Source organism: Dasypus novemcinctus, chromosome 8, assembly GCF_030445035.2.
Source record: "Dasypus novemcinctus isolate mDasNov1 chromosome 8, mDasNov1.1.hap2, whole genome shotgun sequence".
Taxonomy (NCBI): domain Eukaryota; kingdom Metazoa; phylum Chordata; class Mammalia; order Cingulata; family Dasypodidae; genus Dasypus; species Dasypus novemcinctus.
The window spans coordinates 12,332,574-12,347,635 of NC_080680.1; the positions used below are offsets into that span (position 1 = coordinate 12,332,574).

The 15,062-nt window shown below is 41.3% G+C and overlaps 1 pseudogene; it reads right to left on the reverse strand.

The window, feature by feature from the left end:
• Positions 1 to 6,093: 6,093 nt before the first annotated feature.
• LOC101446176 (COP9 signalosome complex subunit 8 pseudogene) lies at positions 6,094 to 14,300 on the reverse strand (annotated as a pseudogene).
• Positions 14,301 to 15,062: the final 762 nt, after the last annotated feature.

The following is a 15,062-nucleotide window of genomic DNA, read 5'->3' on the forward strand; positions in this document are numbered from 1 at the left end:
GAGGTTGTGGAGAGGGCAGTGAGGGCCTTCCAAGACTTTTCAATGTGAACATGATCCCCTTGGTGGGGGATGAGGAGTGGTAGTTTTAGGAGTTGGATAGTAAATGTAAATAAAGGTAATTTTCCTTAAAAATGATCTCAGTGCTGCAATATTGTATATGTCCATCATTGATACTTGAGGGATGGTGGGATGGTGAAGGTTGAAGGATACGGATGGCTGCAGTCTTGGTGGATCCACAGGTGACTGACCTAGTTCTGCCCCCCTTCTTCAGTCTATCTTCCTTCAGGTTGCTCCTGGGAAAAGAGAAATTTCATGGTTTTCCTGTTAAGTGATAAGTCCCCAGTGATATCTTTCCTCATGCTTTCTTTCAAGCTCCGGCTTCACTGTGGGTGGCCAGTGGTGGACGGATATCGTGATATTATCTGTATCTCCTATTAATTTCCTGATGGAAAGTTTCTCTTCTACATTTCTGGTTTGGGATGATCAGATAATTTTCTATAATTGATATGTGAGACAACACCTTCCATTAGCATTCTTGTGCTTCCTTTACCTAAAGGATTTAGACATTGGGGCTTCCATTGTCGTCAGCATATGCAGGCCACTTGCTGTGCAGATACCCCCAAGTCTGCCTTCCCAGGGGCATGGCTCTACATATTTCAGCCTCTATATAGGGATAGCACATTCAAATTCTGGATTACTAAATGTGTAAATAGTGTTGGCCTATTTCTTAATGCTAATAAGAACAGGAAAAGGGTATGGGTTAAAATAAGATTCACAAGTCCATCAAAATTTGTTTGTATGCAATATGATATAGGCACGGAAGATATGAAGTCGCTTTGTGTATTTCTGTGCCAGACTGAGACTTGTCCACCTAGATGGGGAGGGATTCATTTTTGTGGCCAAGGGGGCTGACCTCAGGAGCTTCTGGAATCTCCAGAGATCATTCTACAAACACTGTTCCCTCTCTTCCCTAATGACTGAAATTTTTATATGGAATATATGTAGAAAATTATATTCATGTCTAAAATTTTTTTCTTTCCAATGGAAGTCAAACCAACCTGATTGTAATAAAACCAAACAGAAAAATACATGCTTTGATTTATTTAGTAAGCAGTGGGCTGCCCTGCATGTGCAGGGTATATGTAAGCTGGGAGGAAGGTAGAGAAGGTCTGAGGCACTCAATCACCCCCTGCCTGGGCTCTTTGTCCAGGCCCATGGTTAGAGCAGTTAGACTGCCTGGGAATGTGGCATTTAGTGACAAGGATTTGATTCTGGGGGATGTGGAGAGTTTAGTTGAGCACTGGATGGACATGTTCTGAACCTGAATTAAGAGGTGTCACATGAGGATAAAATGAAGAAAAAGAACTGAGATAAAGGAGACAGGGTGCACAGACTCTTTGTACTGAAAGGTTTTTTTTCACCCTCCAATTACTAATTAATATCTCAAATTGAGGTGTCTGTGGTCCATTCTCTCCACTCATCCTTTCAGCCCTAACAGACACTGAGATTCCCTGACACTCACCCTTGTTCCTGGCCAGTAGTTCCTTCTCCAAGTTCTAAGTTCTGATGCCTTCCCCATTGCCTGTGTGGTTTCAGGCAATCCATGATTCCTATTGTGTGTCCCCTGGCACAGCCGAGCACACACAGTTGGGTTCACAGGGTGGTGCCCCATCAGAAGAGGAAAAATGGGGATAAAGCTGTCCTTTTACCAAGGTTGCCTGGCCCCCATGCTTGCTGCCAGTGAATAACTTGAGATAGAAACAGACACATATCAGGACCCTCTCCTCTCATCATCTTCACATATTACCCACAGTTCTGCCCACAATTTCTCCTTCACCTCTACCTTCTTAATTCTAAGGGAGCAGCATCCATGAGCTGTCTGCTCTCTACCATCCTTTCTGTAATGGAATTTTATACTTGGCCATGCTTTCTCCAGCAGAAGCCCTCTCTCTGTTCCGAGCTGGACCTCAGCAAAGAGAAGTGGGACTCATAGGCTGTATACCAGAGAGGCAGTATGACAAGGGCTGAACATCAAGTACCTAATGTCTAGAAGATTCCTAAGCACCATGTCATGCAGGCCCCTCTTGGGCTGAGCTTCCTATGTGTCCCCATACTACTTGTCCCTGGTGTTTAAATCAGTGACCACACCGGTCATTAAATGATAATATACTGAGGGAACAACAGAGTCCTGGCTCCAACATTCACTGATGTATGACATTGGGCAACTCACCAAGTCCTTTTCACTGCAAGTTCTTTATTGGGAAATGGATGTAACACAGCTCAGCTCAGGATGTTTGAAATATTAAATGAATCCTGTTTGTAAGAAGCTATTTCAACCCTCTTGTGTTCTGTCTTCTCAGTCAGGGACAGAAATTATGATCACATTTAGTCCAGGGCTTTTTGACTTTGCTCTCATGTCTTCACATACTTGGTTGTCATTTGCCTCTCCCATCCTTGTTTTGGTTGAACAATTGACAGCAGGTGGGAGATTCCAGTGCTGCCCAAACTCTGTCCCATGCCCAATTCATGAATTATGTCCCTGAACCTACAGATTGAGAACTGCCTGAAGGGCAATACTGCCTCACCTTCCTTCCTAACCACCAACTGAGAACCATGTGTCAAAACCTACCAGAAGAGTTGGCACATAACTGGCATTCATTCCCACTGAATTGTTGCTTCTCCTGTTTTCTATCTCTTCTTTGGGAACACATAGAAGGTCAGGGTTTGTGACTTTAAAGTGTTGAATATTCTCCTAAGATGGCCAGCAGGGGAGGAAGCCATTGCAGAAGAAGTCCAATTTGCTGCCCTCATGTCTGCTTGAGGTTTACAATTTCACACCCCAACCACACATCTTCACAGCCACACATTCCTCTGTCCCCAGACACCTCACTCTATACCTATCACTGTCTTCCCCAGGGTATATATTTCATAATAAACACCTCTTGACTTGTTGCTCAGTGGGTAATTTTTTACTCCAGAATTTTATATAAATATACAGGTAGAACTCAATTTTTTCCCCACTCAGCATAAAACCCTTAAGTTACATCCAGGCTGTTGCATACATCAATAGTGTGCTCCTTTTTTTTTTTTTTTTTTTTTTTTTTAAGAATTCAATTACTTGTGTTGAAACATAGCTACCAACCATGGTTCCATTATGGTTTACATTATGGTTTACATTTTAGGTGATACACTTTTATAAATTTTTGGTGATTTTTATCATGGCCTGTATCCATCATTGCAGGATCCTGTGGAACACTTCCATTACCCCCCAGTTATCTTTCTTCCAACTATTCTATTCCTCTCTCCCCCTCCCCTCAGGGCCCACAGTGACAACCAAGCTTCACTGCTTGGTGGACAAGATTAATAGATACTTCCAACAATGCCAAGGGTTTGGCACACTGGCTGTATTCCCCCATTGGGAGCCACCTATGTTCTTGAGAGACACCCTCCCCTCTGTTTGAGAATATCAGGCCTCCCCAGGATGGGGGCATAACACCTTCCTGCTCATTGTATGGGTCTCTACACACTTACACAACACACCATGACATGGTGAGCACTCACATACTCCTAGAAGCCTGCCCCAGGTGCACCCTATGCCAGATGCCCCCATCAAACTCCTTAAACCAGTAACCTTTCCTTATTATATTTTCTAAAGAGTTTCCTCAACACTACAGTTTCAACTACTATCTGACAATCTCCTGTGTTCACCTACTCCCCCCCAACCATCCCCCCAATTCCTTGGACCATCTGACCCATCCTACCAATGCAGGCCCCCTCAAATGTGTAAAGCCCAACCCAATAGTATCCCTCTGTCCCCATCTTATCCCTTCACACACAACTACTTACCTCTACTTTATCATAGGTTTCCCCCATGTACGTGTGGACTCAACCTTTCTCTCCCCCACTATTTCCTGTAAGTCTATCTTCCATTCTAGCTCTTTGAGACAGCTTGATTTGCTTAATTCATATCAGAGAGGTATTCTACTGTAGAATTATTGTGACTCTAGCAATGGAAATTATATCATTGATGTGGAGACAGTGACCAAAGGAATTGCTGAAGGCAGAGAGAGGGACAAAGAGGTGTAATATGGGGGCAATTTTGGGACTTGGAGTTGTCTGCAATGATATTGCAGGGAAAGATGCAGGACATTATATATCCTGCCATAACCCACTGAATGAACTGGGAGAGAGTGTAAACTACAACATTAACTATAATCCATGCTGTGTAGCAGTGATCCAAAATGTACTTATCAAATGCAATGAATGTACCACACTAATGAAAGTAGTTGTAAATGTGGGAGGAGTGTGGGGTGTGGGGAGTGGGGTATATGGGAACCTCTTATTAATGTATTTTTAAAAAATTTATTTATTTTAATTAATTAAATCTCCCCCTTGTGGCTTGCTTGCTGTCTGCTCTCTGTGTCCATTTGCTGTGAGTTCTTCTGTGTCTGCTTGTCTCCCTTTGTTGTGTAATCTTGCTGCACCAGCTCTCTGCGGGCACAGGCCATCAGCTCTCTGCAGGCACAGACCAACCTGCCTTCACAAGGAGGTCCAAGGATGTGAACCCAGGGCCTCCCATATGGTAGGTGGGAGCCCAATCGATTGAGCCACAGCTGCTTCCCTCTTATATTTTGTACTGTAACATTTCATGTGATCTATGTATCTTCAAAAAAGATTTAAAAAAGGAAACTATTTATTGTGCACATGCAGAATAAATGAAGTAGAGGATGTTTAAGCATAAGATAAATAAAGAGGTCTAAATATTCAGAAGGTTGTCAAACAAAAAAGTGAAAGTTTTTCTGTTCAGTATTTCTTCAAAAGGCAGAACTTGAACCAAGGAATAAATATTAGCAATCAACAGGAGGCAGGATTATTGTACAAACATATCACTGATTTTAATAGTTTTTTTCCCCAATATCATGCATTTTGTACTTACTTTTCCCTTCTGCTGAAAGAAGGACCAACTTAACACTTCTCCTAGACATCTTAAATATATTTCTTTTCATCCAAATCATTCACTGCCATCAAAGAATGCATTCACAGCATCAGAAAAAAATCTAAATCTAAGAAACTGTTTGTGGTAATTTGATACTGCATGTTCTTAAAGCTGTCCATTCCTGTGGGCATGTACTTATATTGAGAGGGGCCTTTTGATTAGGTTACTTCAGTTAAGGTGTGACCCAGGTGGTTCTTAAGCCTCTTACTTATAACTGGGGTGAATAAGGAGAGAGAGACAAAGAGAAAGACCCAGAAGCTGAGAGATAAAGTTGGAAGCTAGAAGCTGAAGCAATGAAACCCAGAGGACAAGGAAAGCCCAGCAGATACTGCCATTGCCTTGCCATGTGACAAAGGAATCAAGGGTCATTGGCAGCTGGTCTTCAGCAAGATTGTATCAGCTCATGGCACCTTGATTTGGACATTTTTCTCAGCCACAAAACTGTAAGCTTGTAAGATAATAAATTTCCATGGTAAGATCCAGTCCATTTATGGTATTTTGCACTGTGGTAGCTTAGCAGACTAAAACACTGTTTACTCAGCTATGTTTTAGTATTCGACATCAATAATTCTCCATAGATGGGAAGAAAAAGAGAGCATATTATCCAAAGAGGATGAGTCAAATACCCAGCTGTTGTGCATTTCCTTCTGTGGGCACTTGTTCTCAAACTCTAAATGAATCACTACAGCTATCAACCAATGGTACAGATGGGAGTGACATGTGTGTGTTGGGGAAAGAGCAGGGAAAACACAGCTGCCCACCAATGCTCTACATTAAACAGGAGAGCTTTATTTATGAGTCAACAGGAAATACAAGCTAATCACATAATACTGATGAGGTCCATCCAAATGGTTAAATATTACAAAATGAGAATTGTTTCAAAAACTTCAGCATAATTTCTAAGGACTATATACATATATATATAAATATATATAAAATACACTTTATGTTATAGATGTTCTTTATCACATACTTAGAGAGGAATGCTGAAGTGCTTAATGTACCCAATAAATTGAAAATAAATTTTTACATTTTTATATTTGTTGGTATTCAGGACTCTGAAGGTGAATCTTGAACACAGAATGCCTCATCAGTTTTCAGGGAAAGCCATGGTAGTTGGTCACTCTGGCTACCTGCTGTGCATTGGGGATTGGTGGGACTGGGGAAACTCTGATAAGGGAATTAATCTGTTAAAGGAAACATTCAAGGTCCTTGCCACTGGTTTTTTTGAGTATAACACTCCTTGTGGTGGAGTCAGCTTGCCATCTCTTACAATATCCCTTTCACAGCCCTTCTGAGGGAAGGCTGACAAAAGCTGCAAAGCCACTGACAATTACAGAAGGAAATGCAAAGTCACTGGCAATTACACAAGTGTCCTCATTGCATCTCTTATTATTTCCATGGTTAGCTGAACCATCTCAGATTACAGGTAGGTATTGATGGTCATAGGATCCCAGGAAAATATCTCCAGAAGATTTTCTGTCCTACTGGCCAAACTACCACAAGTTCAGAACAGGCAGCTTTTATAGCAGGTGGCATTCTTTTTCAAAGAGAGCTTGCATTACTCATGTCATTATAGAGCAGATACAAAGCTAGAAGCTGACCACCTAGGGGTGTAGCAATTCCTCCAGGAGCCTTGGGTTCCTGGTTCTTGCCCTGATCCACCACCTAATCAAGGGAGTAAAGTTCATCTCATCCACAGTGCTTCAGCTTAGGCACACACTATGCATGACAAGGGTGGGAAGTCTTGGGGACATCCTAAAATTTTGCTAATCACAGTTTCCCATTGAATTCCTTTCCATATGGGATGGACATTTCCTTCTCAAGGCAGGTATTGGGGACTGAATCATGTGCCCCACAAATGGCAACTTCAGGCCCAAATCCCTGATCCCATGGGTGTGGACCCATTTGTAATTAAGATATTTGAAGATGTTATGAGTAAAGGTGTGCCCAAATGGAATACAAAGTGAATGTGGGTGGGCCTTATTCCAAAATAGCTGAAGTCTTTATAAGCAAAGGAAAATGGACACAGAAGAAGTAGCCAGGGTGAACAGCCAGAAGCTGCAAATCAATTGAACCCAGAATAGATGCCCTTTGCATTGCCATATGACAGAAAAACCAGTGACCAAGGGTCCCTGGTAGCCAGTCCAGAAGGCAAAGTTCTTTAAGGAGAGACCATCACCTTGCTGACACCTCAGCTTTTGACTTCTAGCCTGAAATCCATGATCCAGTACATTTCCACTGTTTAAACCATTCCACTGAATGGAATTTGTTTCAGTAGCTGGGAAACTAAAACAGCAGTATTTTTCAAATATATGACCACAAGTTGGATCTCCTCCCAAAATGATTTCAACCCCATTCAAATATCTTCTCTACCTTCAGTTATAATACCACTGAAAAGTGTTCCAAATTATAGTTAGTAGTAGTACTTTGGCCACACTCTTACATAATTTGTTATGCTTCACAACAGTGTAACGTGTTTGTGGTACATGATGTATGGGAGTACTTTGTGATGTTATACATATTTGTTTTTTAAGTTCACAAATTTACTATACATTTATTGTTTATGTATGCTCATGTATGAATGGTAAAGTTCAATAAATTGTTTTTAACATGGAAAAATAGAAAGAATTCCACAGCCCTGTCCTCGTCTTTGGAAGCTCTATATAGAATCAGGATCAGTCAGGGGTCTCCAAGGACAGAAATAAATATACAGGAAGAGATTTATTTTAAGGAATTGATTCATATGATTGAAGACAGAGCCTGGAAATTCCAGTAAGAATGTACCTGAAATCTTCTGACTGTATTCCTTACGCTGGAAACTGAGGAGGCAGTGGAAGGTATAGTCTTGTGGAAGTATTCCTTATGATACCCAGAATCCACACTTCTCCCTTCTGAGACCTCTCACTGATTGCATGAGACCCTATCATATTGTTAAGCATAACTTATTGTGCTTAAAGTCAAATGATTTTAGGCACTAATCCCATCTATAAAATAACTTCACAGAAAAAACTAAGTGAGCTTTTGACAAAAAACTGAACACAGAAATTAGACATGTTGACACATAAAACTAATCATAACAGTCTATCCATTGTCAACTTGACATCCACTGACATCTCCTTAAACCATACTTTTTTTTTAATTTTTTTATTTTTTATTGACTTTGTAATAATATTACATTAAAAATATATATGTGAGGTCCCATTCAACCCCACCCCCCCCTCTCCCCCCCCCCTCCCCCAACAACACTCGTTCCCATCATCATGACACATCCACTGGACTCGGTAAGTACATCTCTGGGCACCTCTGCACCTCATATACATTGGTTCACATCATGGCCCATACTCTCCTCTATTCCATCAAGTGGGCCCTGTGAGGATTTACAACGTCCGGTGATTACCTCTGAAGCACCATCCAGGGCAGCTCCACGTCCCGAAGACGCCTCCACCTCTCATCTCTTCCTGCCTTTCCCCACACCCTTTGTCCATTATGTCCACTTTTCCCAATCCAATGCCACCTCTTCTATGTGGACATTGGATTGGTTGTGTCCATTGCACCTCTATGTCAAGAGGAGGGTCAGATTCCACCTGGATGCTGGATGCAATCCTCCCATTTTCAGTTGTAATCACTCTAGGCTCCATGGTGTGGTGGTTGTCCTTCTTCAACTCCATCTTAGCTGAGTGTGGTAAGTCCAATAAATCAGATTGTAGGTGCTGGAGTCTGTTGAGGCTCAGGATCTGGCTATCACATTGTCAGTCCAGAGATTCAAATCCCCTAAATATATCTTAAACCCCAACATTAACTGCACCTCCAGCACATTAGCATGAAAGTCTTATGAAGGGAGATCCCATCTGAGTCCAGATTCATCACACATAAACACCATTTCCAAAGAGGGGCCATCTGCCCTGGTAGTTAACCCCATCGGCCATGACCATAACTCCCATGGGTCTCTTTAGCCCTCAAAGGAACCAATATCTGGGGGTTGTATCTGCTTTATCTGTCTCTCTGACTCTGCTCAGTTGTGCATGAGGGCAAACCTTCTGCCAGCCTCCAGACTCTTTTTTAGAAACTCGTAGCCATATAAACTCATTTCTCCTTTCCATTTCCCCCTTACTTTAGGTCAAACAGCATTTTAAAGTCATGGTATTTTATGTAGACATGGATATTCTGCTGATCCACATTGAACCTTCCGTATAAGGTCATTTTCCAGTTGCATCATCAGTTGGTAGTTGATAGTGGTCCCTCGTTGCCAGGGAGGCTCATCCCCGGGTGTCATGTCCCGCACTGGGGGGAAGGCATTGCATTTACATGCTGAGTTTGGCTTCGAGACTGGCCACATTTGAGTAACATGAAGGCTGACAGAAGGAAATTCCCAGGCACAAAGTTGCTCTAGGCCTTGTTCTTATTTTGGTAAACCATACTTTATCTCCAAATAAAGACAATAACAAAACCATACTTCCATCTAACATGATACAACTATTCTGTGTACTACTGAAAGTTCACTAATGTTTTCCTCAAAATAGGATGCAAGCACTTGGGTGACTGATATTCACTCTTCTCCTTGCTATCCTGTACCTTAAATACTATGATGCAAAGTTAATTCAACTAATCTTATAAGGGGATAGTAGGGGGATGAAGGAAAGATGTTTGCTTTATACACACAAATATAATCATTTGCAACAATATTTCTAATGAAATAAGAAATAAATATTCATAACAATTATAGTTCTTGTTACTGCAAATGGTCACATGATCATAACTGGTAATTATAACTACCTACTTCTATTACACATCCTGTAATTCATTTTCACTCATCAAACACAGTAGCTTGTTATGGTTCTTTTCTTGATGCAGAGACTCATACCTTTATAGTGAATGATACAGGCTATTAGTTGTCCTGAAAATTGATTGTTAGCATTCTCCACTGACTTTAATCACAGGGCATGGAAATACAAATGGATACTGTGTGGAATATCCTGTATTCTGTAATTCATTTCCTTACTTCCATTTTGTAGTAGCAGTTTAATTTGCCTTAGGTGATCAGGATCAATAACCTCAGCTAGTATAGTCAATCCTTTCTTTGCTTGTTGGTTCAGAGACATAAGGAAACCAAAGTGGTCCATAGCAATTTGACTTCCAGTTCAATGAAATAGTTTTTGTCTTTTTTGGAGGAAAAGCATAAACTTTTGGTGATAAGAAGCAAAACTCTTGGTAGTGGATCACTAGTGAGTTATCTCCATTTCCATTCCTTGATTTCTAGACTCAGAAATCATGGCTTTGGGAGAAGCAGAACCATATATTAGATGGTAATTTACTATATATATAGCTTCCTGGAGAACATTTATTTAGACCTGCAAGGGGTAGACACCCAGCTGGCCCTATAATTGAATCTTCCAAAGGTCATTCCACTGTTCTGTCAATTCAGCTGTTCAAATATGATAGGGGACATGTAAGATCAGGGAATTCCATTAGCATTTGCCCATTACTGTATTTCATTAACCATGAAGCATATTCCATGATCAGAAGTAAAGTTGCATGGAATATCAAGATGGAGGAAAGATGTTCTGTAAGTCCACAGAAGGTAGCTTTGTCGGGGTTGATGTTTTCAGGGAAGAAAAGTTCATATTCAGAATAAATGGAGAATTGTGTCTATTTGAATAGGCGTTGGTCTGATTGATACACTAGATAAAGCTGCCAGATCCTTAAAAGTGTAATCTGCAAAGGCATGCCTTAGATTCAAACGAAGAAATAGGCTGAAAGTAAAAGGATGAAAAAGGATTATCATGTGATAGCAATCATAAAAGAGGTGGAGTGCCTATTAATTTCTGATGTTGTGTGAAAGTTTAAATATTGTGAATCTTAGAAAAGGTTATGTTCTTGAACTAACCCATTCCTATGGGTGCGGGGCCATTTGATTGGGCCACTCTGCAGTGTGACCGAGGTGAGGTCTCTACTGACTTGTTGCATCTTATTTTAACTGAGAACTGAAAGAAGAGATACACACAAAGACAGCCACCATTTTGACCATGCCATCTGAAGAAGACTTCAGGAATGGCAGTGACGTGGCAAGACTCCAGGATCTGCCAACAGATGACCTTTGTTGAGAAACCATCTCTGATGGTGCCTTGATTTGGACATTTCACAGCCTCAAAATGGTAGGTTTTTACTGCAAATAAAGTTCCTTTATAATCAACCAACTCACTTCTAGTAATTTTGCATTGGCAGATTTAGCAAACTAAGACAGTATGCTTTAAGGCAATAAATTTTATAAAGACAAAGGAATACTTCATAATGATTGAAATGTTATTACATCTTAAGACATGACAATTATAAAATATGTACATAACTATGTTAAACTGCTACATAACCCTTACTAGTAATCTTCATTTCTACATTCTCCAAGTGTCTCACCCTTTTCTTTTCCTTTCAGGCAGCAGCACTACTTTTTTTTTTTTTTTAAGATTTATTTATTTATTTTATTTCTCTCCCCTTCCTCCACCTCACCCCAGTTGACTGTTCTCAGTGTCTATTTGCTGCATCTTTGTCTGCTTCTGTTGTTGTCAACAACCCTGGGAATCTGTTTCTTTTTGTTGCGTCATCTTGCTGCGTCAGCTCTCCGTGTGTGCAGTGCCATTCCTGGGCAGGCTGCACTTTCTTTTGCACTGGGTGGCTCTCCTTAAGGGGTGCACTCCTTGCGTGTGGGGCTCCCCTACATGGGGGACACCCCTGCGTGGCACATCACTCTTGCACACATAAGCACTGTGCATGGGCCAGCTCCACATGGGTCAAGAAGGCCCGGGGTTTGAACCGCGGACCTCCCATGTGGTAGGCGGACGCCCCAACCAGTGGACCAAGTCCGCTTCCCAAGCACTCCCTTTAGTGTCTTATAAATCCCTTCATTTGCTGCTCTCAGGAATTTGGAACAAGAGAAAATGAAAAGTCATTTTTCTCAATGTAGTTTCCAGGCCGACCAGCAGATAGCACTTGTTGGCAAATCTTTTCATGCAGGTGAATCTTTCAGCCTCCACTTCCCTGTGATTTCTGGCATGGCTAGAGCAGAGATTCAAAGCATGCTCTGCAGGCCAATTTCACTGAAAAGAAACCACTCACCACCATCCTCTGCACCCTCCCTCTTCCCAGAAAGGACTCTGTTCCCCTCTCATTTAGCTGCAGTGAGCCATGGGTTTTATTGCAGCTGTTTGCCTTGAGTTCAGGGATGGGTGCCATTTCCACCAGTAGAGTTTAGTAACTCATGGTTTTTACTTCAGCTTCTTCATGTCTCTGATGCTTTCCCTCCTTGGGAATGTCAAAACTTTCCTGGTATGCAGAGTCACAAAGCAGGTCTCTCAGGAAGTTTTTTGGCCATTCTTCCACTATTCTCGTGAGAGACTTGAGCACTGCCTACATATTCTGACACAAACTTGCAGCAAGTCTGCTATTTTTTTGTTAATGGAGAAGTTGTACATTTATGGAAAATTCAGGCCCAAAGTACAACCTAGAATTGTGATGGGCAGATCATATGGTAATTTCTACACTTAGATTTCTGAGAAACCACTAACTGATACTGGGGCACCTGGAGCACATTACATTTCACACCAACAAAGCTTGAGGACTCCTGTTTTTCTACATTCTCACAAAACCTTATGATTTTTCAATAATAGACATTCTATTGGATGTGAAGTGGTAAATCATTATGGTTTTCATTTGCATTTCCCAGATAGCTAGTGGTATTGATCATCATTTCATTATTGATCATTATTATAGCTTCTTTGGAGAAATATCTGTCTAAATTAGTTTTTAGTTTTTTTAACTTGTCATTTAGTTGTTGAGTTGTAGGAGTTCTTCTTTAGACATTAAAACCCTATCGAGGGAAACGGACTTTGGCCCAGTGGTTAGGGCGTCCGTCTACCACATGGGAGGTCCACGGTTCAAACCCTGGGCCTCCTTGACCCGTGTGGAGCTGGCCATGCGCAGCGCTGATGAGCGCAAGGAGTGCCGTGCCACGCAAGGGTGTCCCCCGCATGGGGGAGCCCCACGCGCAAGGAGTGCGCCCGTGAGGAAAGCCGCCCAGCGTGAAAAGAAAGAGCAGCCTGCCCAGGAATGGCGCCGCCCACACTTCCCGTGCCGCTGATGACAACAGAAGCGGACAAAGAAACAAGACGCAGCAAATAGACACCAAGAACAGACAACCAGGGGAGGGGGGGAAATTAAATAAATAAATAAATCTTTAAAAAAAAAAACAACAAAAAAAAACCCTATCGAGTACATGCTTTCATACATTTTCTGTCATTATGTAAATTTTCTTTTAATTTTATTAATTACCTGTAAGATCATTGGGAACCTCCAAATGGGATCTTTCCTAGCTCTTTACATTCCTAGCCCAGGAATGTTAGCACAGATTTTTTCTGAGGTTTGAGGAATAGCTTTACAGTGTGCCATTGTCTGGGCCTAATATGAAGTCCTGCTACAAAGTCTTCTTCCATGAGCCTCTTGTGTAACCTATTGCTGTTCATAGGCCAGGGCATCGACTTCCCAATGAGCAGATCTGGGCCTACCTGCCTGTTTAGCAGCTGCTTGGTTAGGATGGGGGAGGGACAGCTTGGCCAGGGCTTGTACACTAGGACAGCTGTTAGAAATACAAGCCAATGAAACATCATGTAATAATGAAGAATAAATAAAGGTTCAGGTACAAAGTGGATGGGCAAGGAGGTATTCTATCTTGCTGTCACGGATACTATTTTTTCAGGTAATGGTGACAGGTTTTATTTTCCAGTTCAATTTTCCACAGAATGTTACAGCATCTTAGAGTTGTTTTCATTCCTACTGTTTAAAGATGTGGCACCTGGAAATAAACTAGCCTAGGCTGATTCTGGCAATACTACTTCATATTATGTGACCTTGAGACAGTCACTTTACTTTTCTGTGCCCCATTTTCTTCATATAGAAATATAAACAAATTGGTCTGAATTCACAGGTTTTTTTTTTTTTGAGACTAAATGAATTAACAAAGGAGGGAAAACATATGGGAAATTTAGAGCACCCATCAGCATTTGCTATATATAAGCAACATTATTTACCTTGATTTAAAGAGTAACAAGATTTAGTGCATTTACGTAATTTTACACTTTCCTGATGCATATTTTATACACTGTACTTCAAATATGCACATTTTATTTTTCTGTGGCACAGGTAAGTTGGCAGCATGGAAAATTTGAAAATCTTCTTCATTTTTATTCCCACTGGACATTCTCTTGACCTTCCCAATGACCAGCATGCAAATTTCCTTTAACCAGACATTCAGCATATTGAGTTGAATCCTCCCACAAGTTGGGCATGTGTAAACATATTCTGTAGAACAGCAAAGTAAAAGCCCAAAGAAAAGAAAACCTAGGAAAAAATATTTCTGCAGTAAATGACAGCTAATTGAGCCCAAGCACAAAATTGATTGAACTGAATATAAGCTTTGGAATACTGAGATGAGTACTCTGTCTGCACAAAAAGGATCCTTACAACAATGCATTCCTTATTCTGGCCTGCCTATGGAACTAGTAACTCTTCAAACTTCACATCCTTTTATTAATGTGTCCTAGGGAAGAGATGGAAAACCTGATCAAGCATATTCTGTTAGCTGGAGGGTGCCTGCCTCTTACAGGTCAGCACATTGAGCCTCCATCAGGTCAGCAGTTCTGTGGACCGTGATACATGGATTCTGGATTCTGGGTCTTGTGAGGAATAAGGTTCATGCACACATGGACCTTCACGTGCTACTCATTGCAAGCTCTGGGTTAGTTTTTAGTCACCAGTCAGTACAGAAAGATGAGGCAGAATGAGGATCACCCTTCTGTCAAGTATTCACCCAACAGAAGGATACCCGGTAGACCAAATTAAGTATGAGGGTGGATATGGCATCAGCCAACCTCGAGGAATACAGTTGTGATGATTCTCATCCTTGACTGACAGAAGAGCCCCTGCCAGAGATGGACCAAGTTCCCTAAAAACTAACCTCATTTACTACTCCAAAGATCTTGATAAAAAGATGCCCTCATTTTTTCCCAAAGAATACCTT